Raw genomic sequence first — 25,809 nt, 5'->3', positions numbered from 1 at the left:
GCACTTGCGCCCCTAATACTGAGTCATGTATTGGCTAGCATTTGAACAGCAGTGAATTGAATACACCATTGTCTATACCACAACCTTGCGCAAAATGACGTATAGTAGACAAGTTTAGATTGAAATTTATTTATTTAAAAAAAAACACTTCTAACTTTGCGACCATGCATATTAAAGGTTGCCGGCCGGAGTGGCCTTGCGGTTCTAGGCGCTGCTGTCTAGCGGTCGCAGGTTCGAATCCTGCCTCGGGCATGGGTGTGTGTGATGTCCTTAGGTTAGCTAGGTTTAATTAGTTCTAGGTTCTAGGCGACAGAGAACCTCAGAAGTTAAGTCGCATAGTGCTCAGAGCCATATTAAAGGTCACAAATAAATCCGATCTGCATAAATGATAATCGGTGAAATTCGTACACATGGTTTATTGTCTCGCACCTACATACTTTCACGTTGTTCCTTCACAATTTATTCGCATACACTGGCGTCCATGCTTACACTCGCGGCACTTTGCAGCTCCGAGCTTACGACCACAACGGACAACGACCAAAAGCCACAATTTTACGCTCATATCCCCAGTCCTGAGTCGGGTCACGTGACACTACATTAATCAAAATAATTCCTAAACATGGCCATAATTCGTTTACAATTTTAGAAGATTTAAATACTTAAACCTAAATGCATTATATAATTTTACACACATTTATCACCAAATAAGTTTATAATTCGTTGCAATCTAAAAGAACAAAACACTATGCAACGGAACTACGAACGCATATCAAAACACAAAACAAGTATTTTCATGTTCATTTTGCATTACACTATTTTCACTCTGTATTTAATACATAATTTTATTCTTAAGCACGGAAAATTAAAATCTATACTTATTTATGTCACGCTATCAGATTTACATAATTAGGAATAACTCAATGTTTTGTCACAGTTTCACCCCTCTCCCTTCATTTAATGACGTCTTTGCACGAAATATGAGGCATACAAATACTTGTTTGGCACTACAAAGATCGAATCTGAATGGTGTCTTCATAATAAATGACTTATTTTGCAGTTGTTCTAAACATATTTATAACTTAATTCTACTATGACACGTTCTGATTAAAGTACACCAGCCCAACATATTATTTCTGCTGCTGTGCTTTAAATTTAAATTACGAATTATTTGGAAGAGCTCGTTTCCGTATGACTTCTATTTCAATGATTAGGTACCCAGCAAATCCAAGGACTCACATTAGAAGCGAACCCTACATTATTTACTTTAGTGCAAAGTCATGCACAATAATTATACGCAATTATATAACCAAGTAATTTAAACCATCTGAAACTGCTGAATGCTGCCTTCTCTTTATCAAGGAAAGATGAGTCTGTAAATGTATTGACTTGTGTTTGTGCCTTTCACATCCCATCCATTTTTCCATAGCAGATATTTCCATTACCAGCAAAGCTGCTGTATGGCCATATTATCCCCCCTTACCTTACAGTCTTTCCTTTATCACATAAGCTGTCTACAAGCAGCTGCTGACACTAGGATACTAATTTCAACAAAGATTCTGAGTTATTATGGGACTCCGTTCTTTGTAAGACGTGAAAGAGACAATGTTTTGAATAATTATTGTCAGCTCTAATAATTGTGTAGACATTTCTAACGGTCATTCAAGGGTCATTAGGAAGTCGCTCTGTTGAAGGTACATTTTCTTAGCGACCTGTAGAAAGACGTATCAATAATGTACATGAATCTGTCTGCGTGATACTGTCAGTTCTTCTGATACGAGTGGGTTGAAACAGGGGGAACTCCCTTGGCTTCTCTGTTGTTTTCCCTGATCGAGTACTCAAGATTCAGCTACTTTAAGACTTTACTCTGTTCGATGCTGAATTATACTCGATATTGAGGGTACTGTAACAGATGAGATGTACTGTGATTTCTAAATTCCTCGTCTGTTCCGACTCCCGAAGTGCCATTAACTCTCTACAACACTTGTACCCAGCCAATAAAGTAGTCCAGAATATCCAGGAGTGCAGGGCACATGGGTATTAAGATAAACGAAATGGAAGATTTAGTAACGAGGGGCAGTTGCGATATCAGAGAGATCATTGTGTTATCCCCCAAAGTGCTATCACCTCACTGTCGTGGTGGAGAGTTATACGTAGATGGTAAGAAGAGCGACTGGAGATGACAGACAATAAGCTGCGTCCGGTAAAGTTAACAGTTTAGCATGGCGTGCTTCATTCGACCCATGAAGATGGGATGAGGTCCTTCTCGCTCGACTTCGCACAGGACACAACCCTATGGCGCATGATTTTTTGCTCCAGTGGGAGGACACTTCAATGCGTGGTGCTTGTGGCGTACAGCTCAAAATGCACCACATATTAGTTGTCTGTGTTTTATATTTAGACAATAGGGCACCAGATAATTTACCTACAGATTTTCCCTCTAATTTATCTATTTTAAGAGTCTGTGGAGTGCCCGACTTTTCCCCTAAAATCTTAGGGAGAAATTTTCAATGGTTATCAGCGTGACTGGTTCAACCACGTATTTTGTAGATGATCAGTAACAAATCCTTGTGCAATTATTGTATTTCACCTCTTGTCTTACTTACGTTTTGGTTGACAGTTTTAGAACCTCTGACCACTTTAACGTGGTCTTAGGGGATGTGAAACAGTGTGATTGTGGGAGTGACCGTGGGTGAGATCGAGAGAGTGTGAATGCAATTTTATGTCAGAGCGCCTCTTGCTTCATTCATCACATTATCATCGCTTTAACCAGATTCGTTTCTACCAATTTTCGTAAGGTGTAAGGGGTCCATAGGCCCTTACTATAACTTTGCACTTAGCACAGGTCGATAGGGCGAACAATCGATTGTGACGTGTTGAGAGAGCGAGTGTCGAGATGCGCCAGTGTGGTTGGCGGGTATATATGTGTGAAGGCCATTGTTGAAATACAGGGTCTTTAACCGAGAAGGGTGTCACCATCGCCGTGGTTAGAACCCTAAGTAATAGATTAATATGGGAAAGTGAAGAAGTATCTCTATGAAAGTGATCAGTGACGTTACTAGTGCCGATATTTGGTTTCGCGTCTACCGCGCCGGCCTAACCTTGGTTTGCAGTGTTGGATGCAGTGATAGATTAGCGTGTGACGATAATGGAAAATGAAGAAATCCTGTGCTGAGATTAGCCGTAATTACATACGTATGACGAAGGCAGTGGCTGTCTCCTTTTTGTGTTTTGAGAAGAATATAAGTTCGTAATTAGTAAAACTGTATTGGTGTTCCTCATTACCAGACATTCAGTATTATAGTATTGAACAGAACGAACTGGAAAGTAACAACTTCCGTAGCAGTCAATTCCGATTACCAGCCCCATTAGGTTCACGGTCATGTTAATAATAAATATTGGGCTGCTATTCGATCAGATCAGGTCGGGATATAAATCGGAGGTGTTACAAAGGGCACCCCCTAAACAGCTAACATGCACACAGAGATTTCTTTCGAAAAACGTCTGTTCAGCACATCTTTAGCCTTGCTTAAATTATATAAGAATTCTTTAGAATATCGCTACATCTACAGCTGAACTCAGCGTAGTACCGAAAGGTGTGTAGTGTAGAGTACTCGGTGTATCAGAATTATTTTTCTCCTTACTATTTCATTCAAGGATGGTGAGTGTAAAGAAGATTTTCGATATCACTCTACATAACCCCGAATTTAAATTGCCCTCGTGGCCACTACACGAGATATAAACTATAGAAATGAGATGTGGACTCTCGAAATTTCTGTCCTATGGCGTCTCTCAATGGACATTGTTAAGAGTTCCTCTAACACTCCAGCGATGATTACACTAACATATCACCTGCAAGTATTTTCACAAGGCGCTGTTCATCTTCCGATATTCTTCAGTTTTATAACATTATTTATCGATGTGGCCCTTCTTCCCTCTGTGCCTCGGGGTCATCTGTGTACGCCCTCAGAGAACTACAAAACTACATTTGTCAGATGGTTTGTATATCTAATGAACAGTAACGAGCTTCCGAAACACAGCAAGACGCCACTTTCGCTTCTGAAGATGTCTTCTTGTTACGAATGTGTTACTGGGTTCCGTGTGTTGTCAACATACTTAACGTAAGACATTCCTTTTGATGGACTAGGTATCTCGTAAATGAGCCTGTTAGTTATTATTTTCTTCTAGCAGTCTCGTCTCAACACAACTATTAAACTGCGAATAATCGTTTCAATTAGACACATACGTTTATAACAAGCTGTTAGCATGGGGACATCACAGAATTTCTGATTTTTTATGTGACTGGGTGTGATAAAGGTTCCGGTGAAAGTTCAAGTATTTATTTATTTGGTGCATACTGTCCCTATTTCGCTGCAATACAAAACGTACTACCCTTCTTTGAGCTTTTTCAATGTTCTCCGTCAATCCTATCTGGTAAGAATCCCATAATGCACAGCAGTACTTCAGACGACGACGGAAAAGTGTAGTGTAGGCAGTCTCTTTAATACCCCTTTTACGTATTCCAAGTGGTCTTCTATTAAAACGCAGTTTTTGGTCACCTCCCGCACAACGTAAATGAGATAGTTCCAGTTTAAAGTGTCCGTAGTTGTAGATTATAGGTATTTAGTTGAACTAGCAACCTATAGATTTGTGTGATAGCCGCGCGGAGTGGCCGTGCGGTTTGAGGCGCCTTGTCACGGACTGCGCTGCCCCTCCCGCCGGAGGTTGAGTCCTCCCTCTGGCATGGGTGCGTGTGTTGTTCTTAGCATAAGTTAAAGTAGTGTGTAAGTCTAGGGACCGATGACCTCAGCAGTTTGGCCCCTTAGGAATTCACACACATTTTTGAACAATTGTGTGATTTATCGTGTAACCGAAATTTAACGGATTCCTTTCAGTACATCTGCTAAAAATCTCAGAGGGCTGCTCAGATTGTCTCTTAAATGTTTATACAGAGTAAGAATAAGACAGGGCCTATAACACACTCCTTGGGAAAGTCGAATATCACGTCTGTTTTACTCAATGACTTTCTGCCAGTTACTACGAACTGGGCCCATACTGACAGGGAATCACGAATTCAATGGGTCAACTCAGACTATACTCCAAAGACACGTAACTTTATTGGAAGTAGATTGTGAGGAACATGTCAAAAGCCTTCTGGAAATCTAGAAATATGGAAGCAGTTTAAGATCCCCTGTCGATAGCACACATTACTGCGTGTGAATAAAGAGCTTGTTGTGTTTCGCAACAACAATACTTTCTGAACCCGTGATATATGTCAATAGGTCGCATTCGTATCTACAACGCGGTTTGAAAATACAATGATATTTGAAGAATAACAGTTCTAATGTTGAAACGTCCTGGCAGATTAAAACTGTGTGCCAGACCGAGACTCGAACTCGGGACCTTTGCCTTTCGCGGGCAAGTACTCTACCAACTGAGCTACCCAAGCACGACTCACGCCCCGTCCTCACAGCTTTACTTCTGCCAGTACCTCGTCTCCTACCTTCCAAACTTTACAGAAGCTCTCCTGTGAGGACGGGGCGTGAGTCGTGCTTGGGTAGCTCAGTTGGTATGCCGGCACGGTAGCTCAGCGTGTTCGGTCGGAGGGCTAGCTGCCCTCTGTAATAAAAAAAAAAAAAACTGAGTTAATGGATCACCAACGAACTAAATCGGGTGTCTTTCGACGTCCGCCCAGAGCAGATACAACGAACGAAAACGGACAAAATGAAATTACAAAAAAAAAGTTGGTAGAGCACTTGCCCGCGAAAGGCCGAGTTCAAGTCTCGGTCCGGCACACAGTTTTAATCTGCCAGGAAGTGTCATATCAGCACACACACTCCGCTGCCGAGTGAAAATCTCATTCTGGAGTTCTAATGTTGGTTTATACATCTTACCACTACTTAGTTTAAAAGATTTAAACCTTGTGGAAAGTTAAAAAAATTAAACCAAAATATAGTAAGAGAATAGAAAGAATAGAAAATAAAAAAAAGTAAGGGTTAGGTTCCCATCGCAGTCGTCGTTTGTTGTGGCATTGGTATATACATCGAGTCTACACCCGACGGTTAGTTGCCTACATATTGTCGTTTTTTCCACTGATATGCTGTTCTGTAGATGTGCCCTAGGCTTTGACTATCTGGAATTCCTGCTCGCAGAGCCGTTTTTAGAATGACTAAGCAGATGCAGGACGGCAGTGGTAGGTAGTAGTTTTGCTTTATCTACGCGGCTCCACTGGTCATGGTTTGTTAATTTCCTTCTGTCTTAATTGCTGCCGCCACCGCTAAATGAACACAAGAGCTAAGAATATGAAGTGTGAACTGAGTCCTCCCTCGGCCATTGGTGTGTGTGTTGTCCTTAGCGTAAGTTAGTTTAAGTTAGATTAAGTAGTAGTGTGTAAGCGTAGGAACCGATGGCCTCAGCAGTTTGGTCCCACATGACCTTGTCACAAATTTCAAAAAAAAAAAAAAAAAAAAAAAAATTCTGTGATCTGAGGTAAGGGGAAAATTTGAGATTACTGATAACAAGTCCTGGGTGATTCTTGAAGATGTTGCTGAAACGAGGGAAACGTATTTCCCTAAAGCAAGACACGATGGAATTACTATTGGTAATAAAATCTTACCGGCGTCGATAATTTAAAGCAGTCGTCTGTATGTCATTTCACCATTTATAAGGGGACGTGATGTACACACACCTTACCTTAGCGGCAAATATCGATCGATGTAACACTATTATTACCTCTCTGTATTTGTATTCTATTATCAGTTTTCCAACGCATTCTATTACGTATCACAGTTGATATTTTAGGCATACTGGGCAGGTCTAGTTGTTCTGTGTAGCCTGCCAATGTGGCCGCGCGGTTGTAGGCGCTTCAGTCTGGAACCGCGAGACCGCTACGGTCGCATTTTCGAATCCTGCCTCGGGCATGGATGTGTGTGATGTCCTTAGGCTAGTTAGGTTTAAGTAGTTCTAAGTTCTAGGAGACTGATGACCTCAGATGTTAAGTTCCATAGTGCTCAGAGCCATTTTTGTTCTGTGTAATGATCTGTCCTGCCTTTCGCACAGGGAACAAGTTTCATGAAGCTACATAATGAATTATGATCACCGTCATTAGAGGTGTCCTAATCGATCCGTAAAAGGAACGGTTTGTCTGTACCAATTAAAGTAGTTACCTATTCGATATCATATTAGTTGTGATCACAGTCAATGAAGATTACTAACAGAACAATCGAAAGAAACAATGTACCTATAACAATGAACTAGATTCCCTATTATCAAGTAAATGCTTAAAAATCTTGTACTAACTCTTCAATGTCAATGCTCTGGCATTGGTAGGGCAATGCACAAAATAAATTAACGATATGTCAGCGAAGTACTGGTAATTCAGGAATGATTTCAGTAGTTCTTATACTCTTCTGTTAGAGGACGTATGGGACAAACAAAAACAATTTGAATAAAATTATCTCATTAATGGAAACAGACCAGAAAGTTAAAAAGAGCCAAAGGCAAAATTCGTTCTATAATAAACTTTGTAAACATATCTATTTTCATGAACAGAACATAGTATAGTACAATAGTTCGCTCATTTTTCTCCTATAATTTTTGACTGAAAGAGTGGTGTAGGTCACTTGCCAATAGTGTCAACACTGTACTAACCGTTTCGCCCCTAACCATAGTATGAATTTTTTTATGGCACAGATGAGCTGTTTTTGAAAACAGTTGAAGCATATGCAGAGAATCAGTCTGGCAAACAAATAATGGCTGTAGAAAACTGGATCTTATTCATATTCACATCCGCTTTCTCCCTGCACCAGATCACGAGTTTTACATCTGGTTTAACTCTGTGGTGGTATCTAACGGTTTTTTGCCGCGTAGTTGATCTTCTAAACAGCATTCCATACGAACATACTAGTTTTGACTTTGCCTTATGCTGCTCCCACCCTAGGTAGTTGGGCTATGCGCGGTTCTATTTAAAAAGAATAGCTCGCTGTAGTGTTAGGGTCGAGCCGCGCACACCTGCTTTCATGCCCTGTATCTAACTCGCTGCAAATTATGATCTGTAGCTTTGACCCTGCAGTCAAACAGTCTATGCATTGACTAGAATTGTAAATTAATGAAATATAATACACAGAAACGTAAAATAAAAGATAAATCAATAATTTAGTAAGAAGGTTTCTCTTCTCCAACGTCTGTAATTGGTGTAGACGGCAGAGATTCATGTTGAACAACTTTTATTTGATGAAGTGAAGCTCAAATAAACGGAAATTTGTCGGAGGATAATTATGTATAATACAAACAGAAAATACCGTTATCAAATGCTGTAATGTTAAGTTGAGAGCATTGCGAGAATCGGAGCAAAATCTCCAAACTAAATAAACATCGCAGATATGCGAAAACTAAGTCCATTTCGTGGTTACAATACACGAAACCATCACCAGCACAGATAACTCAAGAGTTAAGCATTACGATTTACAAAACATACGCAATACAAAGAATAGTAACTCATACTCCGTCTGTTCATAGTTCTGTAATACAAGTGGAATAAGTTACAGTTCTATACTGCAGCACATTCAGACTTCTCGAAATATAAAATCCCTTCAGAAGTTAAAGCATGGAAACGGCCATTCACCACCGCAGCCAGTCACTTACACGACCAGAAGCTCAATTTAGAACCGGTAGGTCTGCTTTTCAAGAACTCAATATAAAGTGTCCAGCATCCTTGAGCTATTCACTCGAAGAATTTCAGTCGCCATTTGACTAATGTAGTGTTCCAATACTGTCTGCACTTCCATTGATTGAAGGCTGTCGGCATCAAAATTACATTGTTCTTAAGTTCTACAGACATGATCTAAAGCAACTTCACCACTTCCCAGACTAAACTAATGTATTATAACAATATTTAAATAAAGAAATGTTATAATAATTCAGTCACACTTAGAACATCTACAATGAATGTAAATAATGATTTGTTCGTAAATAAATGAGCCAGCATTGTTGTGCAAGTGTGTTTACATTAACTAACAATAGGCTGTCACTAAAAAGTGTTTAAACAATTATTTATGCCTGTCTGACGAAAGCGTCTTTTGGCATTCTTAGCAATAGTACTGTCAGCTAACACAGGTGGCTGACCACATTCCAGTACTGTCTGCTCTTCCATTGACTGAAGGCTGTCGGCATCAAAATTACATCGATCTTAAGTTCTACAGACTCCCCGTACTGTGATTTACCCACATTCGGCCACCATGGTTTTTTAGTAGTACTTGCAAACAACATTTAAATGAAGTTACTGGCAAAATAGTAACTGTTCATTAAATAAATAAACACGTATGACAAAATGTGAGGTATTCTTGCTACAATCATTTTCTGTGTTACTGTGGGGAATATAATGTTCTGACAAAGATTTTCATAATGAAAAAGATATAAAAACTGTTGTAAATCGATAAATAAAACAGATACATATATGTAGCTTTCAGGAATGATAGCTGTAGCACAGTGTTATCATCAGAGACATCGTTTGTGAAAATCACATGAAGCGTTTAAAAGTTGTTAATTCAAAGGTTCGTTGTGTATATGTTGAAAAACTGTAAAATATTAACTTCTGTAATTTTAAAGATATTGAAATATTGTTGTATCACTGGATGCGCCTTATTTACCTGAGATCGCCGATTTATTCAGATTTGCTTTAATACTTGAATGAGAATTATTATAATTTATCTAAGAGAATATAATAATTCCAATCCCAAAGAAAGCAGGTGTTGACAGATGTGAAAATTACCGAAGTATCAGTTTAATAAGTCACAGCTGCAAAATATTAACGCGAATTCTTTACAGACGAATGTCAAAACTGGTAGAAGCCGACCTCGGCGAAGATCAGTTTGGATTCCGTAGAAATATTGGAACACGTGAGGCAATACTGACCCTACGACTTATCTTAGAAAATATATTAAGGAAAGGCGAACCTACATTTCTAGCATTTGTAGACTTAGAGAAGGCTTTTGACAATGTTGACTGGAATACTCTCTTTCAAATTCTAAAGGTGGCAGGGGTAAAATACAGGGAGCGAAAGGCTATTTACAATTTGTACAGAAACCAGATGGCAGTTATAAGAGTCGAGGGGCATGAAAGGGAAGCAGTGGTTGGGAAGGGAGTGAGACAGGGTTGTAGCCTATCCCCGATGTTATTCAAATGGTTCAAATGGCTCTGAGCACTATGGGACTCAACATCTTAGGTCATAAGTCCCCTAGAACTTAGAACTACTTAAACCTAACTAACCTAAGGACATCACACACATCCATGCCCGAGGCAGGATTCGAACCTGCGACCGTAGCAGTCCCGCGGTTCCGGACTGCAGCGCCAGAACCGCTAGACCACCGCGGCCGGCACGATGTTATTCAATCTGTATGTTGAGCAAGCAGTAAAGGAAACAAAAGAAAAATTCGGAGTAGGTATTAAAGTCCATGGAGAAGAAATAAAAACTTTGAGGTTCGCCGATGACATTGTAATTCTGTCAGAGACAGCAAAGGACATGGAAGAGCAGTTGAACGCAATGGACAGTGTCTTGAAAGGAGGATATAAGATGAACATCAACAAAAGCAAAACGAGGACAATGGAATGTAGTCGAATTAAGTCGGGTGATGCTGAGGGAATTAGATTAGGAAATGAAACACTTAAAGTAGTAAAGGAGTTTTTCTATTTGGGGAGCAAAATAACTAATGATGGTCGAAGTAGAGAGGATACAAAATGTAGGCTGGAAATGGCAAGGAAAGCGTTTCTGAAGAAGAGAAATTTGTTAACATCGAGTATAGATTTAAGTGTCAGGAAGTCGTTTCTGGAAGTATTTGTATGGAGTGTAGCCATGTATGGAAGTGAAACATGGACGATAAATAGTTTGGACAAAAAGAGAATAGAAGCTTTCGAAATGTGGTGCTACAGAAGAATGCTGAAGATTAGATGGGTAGATCACGTAACTAATGAGGAGGTATTGAATAGGATTGGGGAGAAGAGAAGTTCGTGGCACAACTTGACTAGAAGAAGGGATCGGTTGGTAGGACATGTCCTGAGGCATCAAGGGATCATAAATTTAGCATTGGAGGGTAGCGTGGAGGGTAAAAATCGCAGAGGGAGACCAAGAGATGAATACACTAAGCAGATTCAGAAGGATGTAGGTTGCAGTAGGTACTGGGAGATGAAGGGGCTTGCACAGGGTAGATTAGCATGGAGAGCTGCATGAAACCAGTCTCAGAACTGAAGACCACAACAACAACATACACTCCTGGAAATTGAAATAAGAACACCGTGAATTCATTGTCCCAGGAAGGGGAAACTTTATTGACACATTCCTGGGGTCAGATACATCACATGATCACACTGACAGAACCACAGGCACATAGACACAGGCAACAGAGCATGCACAATGTCGGCACTAGTACAGTGTATATCCACCTTTCGCAGCAATGCAGGCTGCTATTCTCCCATGGAGACGATCGTAGAGATGCTGGATGTAGTCCTGTGGAACGGCTTGCCATGCCATTTCCACCTGGCGCCTCAGTTGGACCAGCGTTCGCGCTGGACGTGCAGACCGCGTGAGACGACGCTTCATCCAGTCCCAAACATGCTCAATGGGGGACAGATCCGGAGATCTTGCTGGCCAGGGTAGTTGACTTACACCTTCTAGAGCACGTTGGGTGGCACGGGATACATGCGGACGTGCATTGTCCTGTTGGAACAGCAAGTTCCCTTGCCGGTCTAGGAGTGGTAGATCGATGGGTTCAATGACGGTTTGGAAGTACCGTGCACTATTCAGTGTCCCCTCGACGATCACCAGTGGTGTACGGCCAGTGTAGGAGATCGCTCCCCACACCATGATGCCGGGTGTTGGCCCTGTGTGCCTCGGTCGTATGCAGTCCTGATTGTGGCGCTCACCTGCACGGCGCCAAACACGCATACGACCATCATTGGCACCAAGGCAGAAGCGACTCTCATCGCTGAAGACGACACGTCTCCATTCGTCCCTCCATTCACGCCTGTCGCGACACCACTGGAGGCGGGCTACACGATGTTGGGGCGTGAGCGGAAGACGGCCTAACGGTGTGCGGGACCGTAGCCCAGCTTCATGGAGACGGTTGCGAATGGTCCTCGCCGATACCCCAGAAGCAACAGTGTCCCTAATTTGCTGGGAAGTGGCGCTGCGGTCCCCTACGGCACTGCGTAGGATTTTACGGTCTTGGCGTGCATCCGTGCGTCGCTGCGGTCCTGTCCCAGGTCGACGGGCACGTGCACCTTCCGCCGACCACTGGCGACAACATCGATGTACTGTGGAGACCCCACGCCCCACGTGTTGAGCAATTCGGCGGTACGTCCACCCGGCCTCCCGCATGCCCACTATACGCCCTCGCTCAAAGTCCGTCAACTGCACATACGGTTCACGTCCACGCTGTCGCGGCATGCTACCAGTGTTAAAGACTGCGATGGAGCTCCGTATGCCACGGCAAACTGGCTGACACTGACGGCGGCGGTGCACAAATGCTGCGCAGCTAGCGCCATTCGACGGCCAACACCGCGGTTCCTGGTGTGTCCGCTGTGCCGTGCGTGTGATCATTGCTTGTACAGCCCTCTCGCAGTGTCCGGAGCAAGTATGGTGGGTCTGACACACCGGTGTCAATGTGTTTTTTTTTCCATTTCCAGGAGTGTACATAAGAGTTGTAATTTAGCCATCTTTCAGCTTATATCATACTCTGTCATGTTTCGTGCATCTCCTGAACAAAGTCCTCAGAAGTCCCCGTACTGGGATTCACCCACATCCGGCCACGCTGCTGGTCTTTGTACCTGGCTCACCTAGCCGGACCATCCGCGAAGCGCCCTCGGTGCTGGGGCCTCACAGCTAGTCCTCAGCCGCACGTACATATTCACTTCCCCTTATACCAAAGCCAGGGGACCGATGATCTTGCTATTTGGTCCCCTCCCCCAAATCAACCAACTAACCAACCAAATCCAGGAGGCCAAATTGCTCGCACACATACGCGTAACGTTACATCTCCTCGCTGGCAAACGTGTAGCACCCATTTGCTACTGGAACAGAGCGACACGATTTTCGTTTTTCTTTGCCTTTGTTACTTCCGTTATGCATATGACCAAGGGCAGTCTTATTACGGCAGGCCACTGGCATGACTTACATATAACTCCTCTTCCATTACGATTAAATATTCTTCACCCAAACTAAATAGATAGAAGAAGGTGCTAGTAACGACAGACAGAAAGTATCTGCATGTCTCATTTCGTTTAGATGGTACATGCAACATTTAAAGAAAGATATAGGCTCTGAATTGAAGATTACTACATAAACAAATTTTCTGTAAGCGATAACATGCGGTAAAGTATTATGTGGTACTCAGCAGCGATAATCTTCTAAATACTTCTTTCATGAGTTTGGTATTTTAACCACAGTTACAAGTTACATCTCCAGGAAAAAAATACAACACCTCAAGGGCTATGTTCAGCGGTACCAGGGAAAAATATGCGTATAATCTGGGGTTCCAGTTTTAGTGATATTTGTCACAGTCATCGGCGATCGTATGGTGCTCAGGAGGCTGCACCCTCTGCTTTCACTTAACAAGCCGTAACTGTTCTGAATTAGAGGTGAACAGTGTTTGCAACATTCAGTTTAGAGTACAACCATGCCCCACCAACGAGTACGTACTCCTATTCAACAGCTTCAGCCATTCAACTGCGGTCACATTGTGCGCCTGCGGGAAGCTGGCGGGATGTGTCGATTGCTCCACATGTTGGGCACAATATGTCGTCGGTGAATCGCTGCTTGCAGCAGTAGTCTGTGGAATATTGACACATCTGTAGACCAGGCTCTGGACACCCGCTTATTACAGCCGCAAGTCAAGATTCGACGAATTGTGCGAACAGCGCAAGCCGACCAAACATCATCCAGGAACGAAATAAGGGGCATATGTTGCATTTTCTGTGTCATCAGGTAACATTGAGAACCGTCTAACTGCAGTACAATTACGATCGAGTGCCTCTGACAGGCTGCCACTGATACCATGACTCCGCCAAGCATGGCGACCCTAATGTTGTGGAAGAGTTGGCTGGAGAATGGAATAGCGCTGTGTTGTCTTCATTGATGAGAATAGGTTCTGTCTGTATGCGAGCGATGGATATAGACCTAGTGAGCTGCCTATTCCGGAGTGCATTCGACTGTGGCACACATGTCCCATCATAGGCTTTATGGTGTGGGGGGCACATTTGGTGTACCTGCTGGACCAACTAAGGCGCACTGTTAAAATGCACAGGCTATTATCCCCGCTCTACTTTAATTTCTTGGACGGGAAGGGGATGCACCTTTTCAGCAGGACAATGCGCGTCCACATTCGGCTGCAACGCAAAGTGCTCTTTGTGGTGTGAAACTTTCCTTGCTACCAAGATCATCAGAGTTCTCACCAACTGAACATGTATGGGACATGATGTAGCAGGAACTTACCCATTCTCCCAGGCCTGCAAGAACCACTGCGACATTGCAACCAAAGGCGCAAGATGCTTGGGACATCCTATCGCAAGATATCCTTTGACACCTTTATAGACGTTTCCATGAGAGAATACAAGCCTGCGTTGCCGCCAGAAGGAGGTACACTGTGTATTGATGCGACTGTTTGGGCATCCTGTACTGAGACATGTGTGTTTCATTCGGTCCGAATTTGTTATGCGCATATACTCTTACAATGATGAACTACTTATCACCACACTTGTCAGTAAAATGACCTACTCCCTGACAGTGTTAAATTTTTTCCCGGCAGTGTATGTATATTCTTTCGCGGAATTTGAAATTGGTTAGCAGAAGGGACTCCTGTGTCCACACTAACAAAAATTATAAAATAATTGCCTCACTCCTTGTAATTAACAGTAACTGTAATCAGAATGTGGTGAATGATGCTGTTAAAAGAATTGGACGCCGTTAATATAAAATGCCTGACAGACATCAAAACAAAATCTTCAAAAATTCTATGAAATGTACATACATACTGTACCTGTTAGCAAACAAAATATTTTTATTGTTCTGCAAACACACCTGTACATTGTTAGCACGGTCGAATCTTGCTTTTAATCAAGTAAAACATTTTGTAAACTAACTCTCGTCACGTCTTCACGATATAGCACACAAATGAGCCGTAGATAGCGTAACTAATTAACGTCGAGTTCACTGGAGACCATCAGCTGGGCAAGGCTGGGGCAGCGGCCAACGATCGAACGCTCCCTTTTTGGATGCGGATGACACTTAGTTTTCTTTTTTCTGCCTTTGTTGTTCTTTAACCAACTTTATCGTACCCTGTCTCTTTTGGCACCAACCGTTTCTTTCCTCTTACTTGCATTCAGAAGGGAATTTCTTATGCTGTAGGTAAATTAAGAGCTATTATCTCATTAGTTCGCCTTCAGGAGAATGTTTGGACCGAAATATATTATCTTTTTACCCATTCGGGCTTCAGGAGATAATCTCAGCAGACATTGTCAACACCCTATTTCCAATGTAGCAACGTTTTTCAAGATCCGCTTGTTTCTGTAGTATATGGCCAGACCAATCAGTGTTTGATAAATCTTCTGAAGGAAGGTGATTTCTCTAGTCATTCGACATTTTTAATAGATAATTTCAGTCTCAATAAAATTAAGGAAACCGTTTGTCAAGGACCAGAAATATTTTGCACGTAGTTCTGTGATCAGGAAGTTCTCACGGATCCTTAAGCCGATCCTAAGAAATTAAGAAATGAATTAAGAAAAGCGAATAAATGTTTGAAATACATTCTCTTCGGTAACATGTATAGCTTTGGGCAGTAAGATCAGAGTCTGGCTGACGTCGAGTTCATTACAGACAATGCGTTGCCTCAGTTAGAACACTACCGAAGGGGAAATCGCCATGGCTTTGATGAAGGAACATTCCCAGCGTTAACCTGAAGTGATTCAGCAAATTCACGGAAAACACAAATTTCGATTAACATAAGGGAATTTGAACATTTGTTCTCCAAAGCGCGCTTTTATCGAAGTCCATTATCTCGCTCGTTACGTCGCTGGGAAATCCACGGCTGAAGTACACTACAGGCCATTAAAATTGCTACACCACGAAGATGACGTGCTACAGATGCGAAATTTAACCGACAGGAAGAAGATACTGTGATATGCAAATGATTAGCTTTTCAGAGCATTCACACAAGGGTGGCGCCGGTGGCGACACATACAACGTGCTGACATGAGGAAAGTTTCCAGCCGAGTTCTCATACACAAACAGCAGTTGACCGGCGTTGCCTGGTGAAACGTTGTTGTGATGCCTCGTGTAAAGAGAGAAATGGGTACCATCACGTTTCCGACTTTGATAAAGGTCGGATTGTAGCCTATCGCGATTGCTGTTTATCGTATCGCGACATTGCTGCTCCCGTTGTTCGAGATCCAATGACTGTTAGCAGAATATGGAATCGGTGTGTTCAGGAGGGTAATACGGAACTCCGTGCCGGATCTCAACGGCTGTCGAGATGACAGGCCTCTTATCCGCATGGCTGTAACGGATCGTGCAGCCAAGTCTCGATCCCTGAGTCAACAGATGGGGACGTTTGCAAGACAACAACCATCTGCACGTGCAGTTCGACGACGTCTGCAGCAGCATGGACTATCAGCTCGGAGACCGAAGCTGCGGTTACCCTTGACGCTGCGTCACAGACAGGAGCACCTGCGATGGTGTACTCAACGACGAACCTAGGTGCACGAATGGCAAAACGTCGGATGAATCCAGGTTCTGTTTACAGTATCATCATGGTCCCATCCGTGTTTTGGCGACATCGCGGTGAACGCACATTGGAAGCGTGTATTCGTGATCGCCATACTGGTGTATCAGCCGACGTGATGGTATGGGGTGCCATTGGTTACACGCCTAGGTCACCTCTTGTCCGCATTGACGGCACTTTGAACAGTGGACGTTACATTTCAGATGTGTTACGACCCGTGGCTCTACCCTTCATTCGATCCCAGCGAAACCCTACATTTCAGCAGGATAATGCACGACCACGTGTTGCAGGTCCTGTACGGGCCTTTCTGGATACAGAAAATGTTCGACTGCTGCCCTGGCCAGCACATTCTCCAGATCACTCGCCAATAGAAAACGTCTGCTCAATGGTGACCGAGCAACTGGCTCGTCACAATACGTCAGTCACTACTCTTGATGAACTGTGGTATTGTGTTGAAGCTGCATGGGCAGCTGTACCTGTACACGCCATCCAAGCTCTGTTTTACTCAATGCTCAGGCGTATTAAGGCCGTTATTACGGCCAGAGGTGGTCGTTCTGGGTACTGATTTCTCAGGATCTATGCACCCAAATTGCATAAAAATGTAATCATGTGTCAGTTCTAGTATAATATATTTGTCCAATGAATACCCGTTTATCATCAGCATTTCTTCTTGGTGTAGCAATTTTAATGGCCAGTAGTGTATTTTAAATGATCAAGTGTAAGAGCCGAAGTACATGTTGAACCAGAAACGGAAGATGCGCATCCCCTGATCTGAAATGTATTCTCACTGGGAAGGTCTTCGTATAAATACAGTTGTGTCGACGGGCGGTGGACTCACGTTATCAGATAGGTGATTTACTGAGAGCACAGCGGAGGTGACAGTAGTGGGTGTCTTTGTGGCGCGCGCTGTCGACGATTAAGTGGAGATCTTGCCCGCGACGTAGCGAAATTCTAGAAGGTGAGCGCGTTATGAAAGGTACACCCTGTTGTAAAGCTCCCGCCCGGTATTGGGGCGGGAGCGAAAAAAGCCAGCTGCGAGGCCGGGAATAAGCTACGGGCGGCGGTGCACGCCTTTCGCAGAGGATTTCCGCGATTTTTATCGCGGCCGCCAGGCGAGGCGCGGACGCAAAAAGAAGGCGGTGGAGCCGTGCTCCGGGCTGCGGGTTCTGGACTCGCTCTGTCTCTCTCTGCGGACCACACACAGCGCGGCCGCGGCTGCAGCCGCAGCCACACCTCCTCAAATAAAACGACGGCCTCTCTTATTATAACGGCCCGGATTTATATGATCTCTCCAGCGCGCTCCTCAGCCTTTAGTTACTGTTATTTATTTGTACCTCTTCGGTAACCGTAATATGTTTATTGCGACGATTATCTGGCTAAAGGAGACACGCGCTATTAAAATTTTGTGATCATTGTTACTCTTAGGCCTCGATTAGTCCTTTTTCTCGTTAGATTCTCTCGAGAGCGTTGTCGGAATATCTCTCACGTATGGTGGCGGAGACCCAGACTAAAAAGGAATGAAAAAAGATCAAACAAAAGTCTGAAAAGGGTCTCGTCCTCATCTTTCCCTCGTTATCGGTGCTGTATGCAACGACGCGATAGATGAATAATGGATGTTCGTTTCATATTGCTGGAATGATCCACAGGCGCGGGGAAACGGAAGACTAACAGATGGGTACGAATTGGTTGTCGACATATTAAAGCTGTTACCACTGCATCCCGCGCTGCCAGCGGCGCTGTAGTTACCAGAGAAAATTTGGAGGCACTCGACAAACCTTGAGACGAATCTTTATCCTCCCTGCCAGCTTTTTACTGCTCGTGCAGAGTTTACTTTCCCTTAGGTAATACAACAGAGCTTACTCCGAATTTCCTTTTTTTTTTTTTTTCAAAGGAAATCACAGTGTAAGTAGTGTATACTGGCAGTGGCTTTATTATTTCCTTCTGCACATGAGTTTCTGCTCTAATATTTTCGTCTACCAACTGGAACCTCATAATAGCAAAAAACTGAGTCTGTGATAATATATTTTTACTTGTTTATTGGTTAGAAGGCAAATAGCAGTATTTGGCTTCAGTAATTCGGTTATCAGCGTTAGCTTGGGTCCACGAAAATAGTTTTTTCAGTTCACTGTAATTGTTACCATTTTCAATCAAACGACATAAAATACTGTGTTAATATACAACGTCATTATTTTGGTATGTAGGTAGTGAAATGAACCAAAGAGGTATAGCCAAAATACTTAAAAATTAAAAGTCAGTGAAACAAATTCAAATACTGTTCAGTTTACGTTTTTTTATTTAAATTGCTTACTTAATGTTACAATGTAAGCTTAGTTACACAATATAGTATACTCACTACGCAAAGGAGAAAACTGGCTTTATAGGCGATACATTGTAGCACCTACTTAGGTGTGTGAAATCCATACAATGTTAGATTAACGGAGCTATAGATCGTGTAGCATCTTTGGCTCCCAGAAGCGCTTCAAAATTCTGAAAGTTCAGGCGCTTGAAGAAAGAAATTTGATACTCGTACATCGTGAAAACTTATTTCGAAAACTCTAAGAACTGGTCGAGAAAACAGAATCTATCTATGCACATCACCTGGATCCTTTCAACATATTTTTTCCGAAGAGAGCATGAAGATAAAATAAGACTGCAAAAAAATCGTACAGGAATACACAAGCAGTCTGTTTTCTGACGGTCCATCCTTGAATGGAAAATTTTCAAAATAAATCATATATTTACATAAAATACGATATTGTCATTGTGCAAATGTTGCAACTTTGTGAACTGTTTTTCCTACAGCTAGCTAAGTAGTAGTTGATAGATTCAGTGTAGAACGTCGTCTTTAGAAGCTTTTCATTCATTTCTCAAAAATGGCTTGTGATGAAAATGGAATTTCCACCAAGACACTTCAAACGGTTACAGCATTCCAATCAATCCCTTGTAACAATTTCGTGAGTACTCTTCTTTGGTTTCTGTTGTTCGTTTATCAAGCTTCCAAATATAGATAACATAAGAACAAAATAAACCTTTAGTGAAGGGAACAATTGCTTTTAATATGACACTGCCTTACTAGTCAAGCTCCTATTGGAGATAGAATGTTATTTCCCCTCCTAAGAAACAAGAACTCACTCACCCAGTCTGTTTTAAGTGGGAAAATTTGTTATGTATCACTGCCAGAGTGCGTTAGAAGAAAATTCCTGGGTCTCAGAATACGTAGTTTCAGAGTGAACCAACTGAATTACTGACTCACTCTCAGCTTCGAAAACGGCACAATTAAGGTTATTTGTAACGGAGGTATTTGGAGACATTGATTGTGAACCATAATGTTATTATTACTTAACATTTGACTCACTAATTAGTCGAAAATGCAATGTGAAACATGCTAGCGGCATAATAGAGCAGCAAATTAAAATTCATGTTCACAGACTTTCTCATGTATTGCTTGATCCTCATTTTACATTTCGTATTCTGCCCAATTTAGAAATTTGTGGTAAGGTCTTATGGGAACAAACTGCTGAGGTCCCTAAGCTTACACGCTAGTTAATCTAACTTAAACTAACTTACGCTAAGGACAACACACACACTCATGCCCGAGGGAGGACTCGAACCTCCGACGGGGGGAGCCGCGCGGACCGTGACAAGGCGCCCTAGACCGCTCGGCTACCGCCCCCGGCGGTTCTTCGGAGGGGGCAGGAAAGATGTTGCACAGTCACGCCAAATGCCTCAAACGTCGTATGTAGTATCCGTGTAAAAGCCGGCTTGATGCTCACTCTAATGTTAAACGCAAGCCCCATTGGGACTCGTATTCCGATATATTGAACAGCGATGTTAGTGATCAGCACTTTAGCATTCCGCATGTAATAGACAATACATCAATAGATCAAATATTAACCAAATTCGAAGCAAGAAAGAAGAAAGAAACGTACACTGCATTTTTCGGACTATAATTTAATTTGTTCTAACCGCTGTGGCAGTATGAAGCAAAGAGTCTAGAAAGAGAGCAATGCTATATTTGCAACACAAAACAGTATAACTTTTTATCGCAGCCGTATGTTTCGCACATCGGCCAAAAAAGTCTCAGTGCCATGCCACCTTATGTTATTCTGCTTACACATCCCAATCCTATGCAGCAAAAGTGAACTTAGTTTACACACATTTAGTATATATTGATACCGTCAGTAAAATGGCAAAGCACTTGGCTGTTATTCAGGATGAGCCGGGTTCAGATCCGAGGAAGCGTTTTCTGAAGATCTCTTGAATGTCTCGTAAGCTTCGGGACGGAGGAACTGTTTGTGTAAAAATGACAGCCCAGATTACAAATAGGCCAACTAATCGTTACAATTTCAAAAGTGAAATTTTGTCTCTAATAACACAGTTCACAAAAGAGTATTAGAGAAAGTAGAACAAATATTAACTCATGGTAATATTCATGCATCTGCTTCTTAAGTGAAAATATTTGTCTCTTTCAGAACGACGAAGTCAGCGACGGGATTCGTGCTCCTCTAGTCGAAGAAATGGAAACAGCAAGCGGAAATAGTACTTAGAATTTTCATATACACATTTATTACAGCCTCTGAAGTAAAAAAATTAAGACATGTAACGAGAGAAGATAACCAGCAAAAGTCGTTGCTCCGCACTTTAAAAAAATTATGTTTTCATGTGACTGCGTTGTGGTTCGGCTTAGAAATTTCATTTATATCCGAGCTTCACAAACACTAAGGTTGCTCAAAATGCATTTACCCCATAAGGAGATGGAATCATAGCAGAAATTCATAAAGAGTATTTTCTGTAGAATAGAGCGGATAACATTGGTGACGTAGCCGACAAGTACATGCCGACAGTACATGCGCAGTATGATTTGTGTGAAGCATAATAAAAATTATAGCTGATGCTATTGGACCAACACGTTCTAATTAGGCGTCGAACCCACTTTCCAAATAGTTGATATGAGCGAACTAATAGTTAGCTGAAAATAAGACCGCAATCGATGGAAGGAAGAAACTATTCGAAATATCACTGTACTCGAATCAAACTTGAATGAGAATCATAACATGGCACTCATCAGGAAGAGTGTGACTAAGTATAAAAAAAATTGTTGAAATCTTGGAAAGATTAGTGTAACTCCTTGTAGAGTGTTAGCCTATTAATTATGATATTATTCTTGAAGAATCAAGTTTGTCAAGATCGCTAGTAACTCTTTTTATTACTATTACCGGTTTCGACGGATCTACGCTGTCATCGTTGAATCTTATAATATCATTAGATATAGATTTTTTTACTACACTGAAAGTCACACAGTGATGTTGTATCAAACTGTAATAAAAACTGACAGATAACATTAACATGTCACAAATGAAATACCATACAATCAAAATTTATAATATGTTCTGTTGATATCCCAGCATACACTAATCGCTTGACACCACAAAGTCGCCATTGTGGTATCATGTAATTAGTGTATGCTGGGACATTAGCACATTATGTTGTATGTTTTAATTGCGTGGTATTTTATTTGTGACATTCTGATGTTCCCTGGCAGCTTTTATTATAGTTTGACGGAATATCACTATGTGACTTTCAGTGTTATGGAAACCATATACGGGTCTAATAATGTTACAAGATCCGATGATGACAGCGTAGATCTGTGAAGCGCATTTGCTCTGGTGTTCCGGCAGAGATTTGAAATTTCGTTTTCAAACTGTGTACCTAGAGTCAGCCCATGCAAATACTGCTCATTGCGTCTTTGCTGTGACGCCTGTTATAGATGGAAAGCGTCAGTTTGTTTCCTGTCCCAAACAAAACTACTATCAAAGTGGGATTTTGCATGCCCATTTGATAGAGTGGTCCCGATCCCACATTTGTACTGTGATAATCGTTTTATCAATATGTAATAACAGAGACAGTAAAACATGAAGAATAACCAGTACTGCAGCACTAACAGCACTGTCCTGGTCCGCGCTGACTACTACCGCCGTACACAGCGCTGTTGAGTCGCTGCTGGAGTACTAGCTATTCGTAACGTTTTAGTGTCACTGTTAATACATCTCAACAAAACAGATATCACAACATACTGAATTAGGACCGCACTATCGAATGGATACGTAAAATCTTGCTTTAAAAATCATTTTGTTTATAGCGGGAATCAAACCAACACATCCCGTCGACAACGGGTGTCGTATGAATGACATGATCAGTAGTATCCGTTTCGGCTCATTAAAGCTAGACCTTGCAAAAACGGAACTGAAAATATCTGCCGAAACTCCAGAAAATATGCGCCTGATGACGCTTAGGAGAGATACCCAGGATATACAGGGTGTTTAAAAGTCTTTGACTCAGACGTCTACGGGTGATAGATCACTTCATGGGGCAAAACTTTCGTTAGAGACAAAATGTTTGCTGACGCTTCCTAGCGAAGCTAGGTATCCTGTTGAGTTGGCCATGGTCCTGAGAGACTGCACGCTGAAGCTTGCATTTATCTTGCGTGTTGCCTATAATCTAGTCATATGCTCCATATGAAAGGGGTCAGGCTGAGCAAAATACAAGTTCCACATTCGCTTCTACAATATCTCTCTCCATTTAGAGACACTCGTTCTTAAGACCTTATTGTTGGAAATCACTCTCTGACGCAGTAAATCTAATTAGTGGACCCTGCTAGTTCAGTGAAATCTCGTCGTCTAAGCGTCAGCGAATATAAAAGGACGCTTAGTGTAGCCGCGAAGCATTAACAAACATTTTGTCTCTAACAGAAGTGGTCACCCGTGCCCCATGACATGACCTGTAACTCATATACGTTTGATGCCAAGACTTTGTAGCACCCCGTATATATAGCTGTTTTTAAATGTGTCAAAGCAGTAGATGAAACAAAAAATAAAATATAAATTTAAGATATGGTGTTTCCTATCGAGTAGTAACGAAACAGTACTTAAATATAATCTTAATTAATTATTTGTACCGTGTTAAGTGAATAGAAAAGAAAATTAGAACGTTAGAATTTAAAGTCTCGTCGATGTCGATGTCTTTAGGGGTGGAGCGTAACCTCGAAATGGATGGCGTCCTTGATCATGCACCATTCGTAGAAATTGGTCATTGCGGTTATTTGAGAAGTATAACCCTGCCTCAACATGGAATTTCAATAGAATAAAACAAAGTGACTGTAAGATGGTTCTGGGGAATTGTGTACGCTTAAGGACTTCCCCAGTAGCAGCGCAACTTCCATAGCATCATAAGCTGCTTTGCTTGGCCTTTTTATGTTTGCAAACACAGCCGTTCCCTGAAATAAATTACCCGCCTTGATTCACTTACGACATAAACGGAGGCGTGTCTTACATACTCGGTATATGACACACGTCTAGCGAATGGAGGAATGTAGTGAAGATCATGAAACATGTCAGCTATTTTTGCGATAATTAATTAATTATTTTATGTATTGTACTGCTGTTTAAAGGGATAATTCCTTGAATTCGCGTGGGAAATTGGCCATTGGTCATGATACCTTCAGTCAACGGCAAATAGGCTGTCGTTCCAACTCATTCATTCTTTCATAAAATCGATTGGTTCCCCATAAAAACTGTTTTGCTGATGAGCTTCCTACAGGATACTACGGCTCATTCCCCACATGTACGCATTTATCTCTTCGCTAATGACAACTACTCATATTTTGAGACTGTACATTATACATGTCGTTAAATGTATAAGTCGGGATGTACGTGAGTTATTCGGTTCGAAGCAAGTGTTTCGTATCCTGCGTCATCACCATCTTCAAAACCTATTCTGAATTCAGTTCATGGGGCGTGCGGTGGTAATTGCACGAACACCATCTGCAGCTCCGTTGGTTTGGGAGGAATCACTACGCTGCGGTGCTGGATGTAAGAATCCCGTTCGAGGCTGTGGTCTCCAGAACAGATGACGACTCAATTATCCTGGCAGTACTATAAAAACTGGAGAGAGGAGACGAGGATATTTGTTTTCAACTGTATTTCAGTATCCATCGTAGTATTTGTCTCATGTGATTTAAGAAAGTTGTCTATTAACCTAAATCCTGAGGATGGACGGGATTTCAAACCCAACTCCTCCACAATGTGAGTCCTGTGTGTCAGTAACAGATATCCAAAAACGAACTTCACTAAAATATTCTAAAATTATATTTCACATATATACGACACATAGGCTAAAATAGCGATAGGTAAAAATTTTGATGCTACTCGTCCAAAGGGTACTGTGTAGAGGAACTTGACCAGCTTCGCATAATAATTAATTACGGAGTGTGTGCATAAATTCAACTGGCGTCAGTATTAGCATTTGGGGCTTATGTGAGCAAAAACTCAGCAGTGAAGTTTAAGGGATATCTATCCAACAGCCAGAAAGATCCGTTCAATATCTATTTATCTTACACATTTTACGTCTGCTGTGAACAGAAAATGAAATGTTAACGATTGCTGTCCCAGTATGACATTTTGATTTGAACTTTGAATAATACATGAACAACTTCTAAGCAAAGTTCAGTTATAAAGTAGATCACTCGAACAATTACATTAATGTGACGTCTAGAAAACATTTTAATTGCTTAGGAATGTAACCATGTATACCGCATATCAAGAAACAGAATGTTAAAAACAATGCAGATATATAAGGAGAAAAACCAAACCAAATATCTAGTCCAATCTACTATTCCAAGATAGTAACACTTATTCTTTGAATACTGCGTTCATATTTTTGTATAGTTTTAGAGGTTTAGACCTTGCAAGATAAGGGAACGAGAGAGAGGATGGACGATTGCTTGCGAGGATTACTTTGTTGTTCTTTTCTTTCCCCATTGGGCTACATGCAACAATCAGGTCATACAATATACATGCTTGCTTAAATCCCTGTTCATAAAGCAAAAGTTAGTCCACTTGAGAATCGAGGTGGCGTGAGCAGATGAGAAGTATCTGGAAGCCACCATGAGAATCGCCGAATGCTGCCTGTGTCCCACGTTTGGTATGTATAGACAAATCGTGTGCTAATGAGCTGTGTGGAGATAAAATCTGAAAAAAATTGACATTAC

The sequence above is a fragment of the Schistocerca serialis genome, chromosome 3 (assembly GCF_023864345.2).
Source record: "Schistocerca serialis cubense isolate TAMUIC-IGC-003099 chromosome 3, iqSchSeri2.2, whole genome shotgun sequence".
NCBI lineage: Eukaryota > Metazoa > Arthropoda > Insecta > Orthoptera > Acrididae > Schistocerca > Schistocerca serialis.
This window is presented reverse-complemented; position numbering follows the sequence as displayed.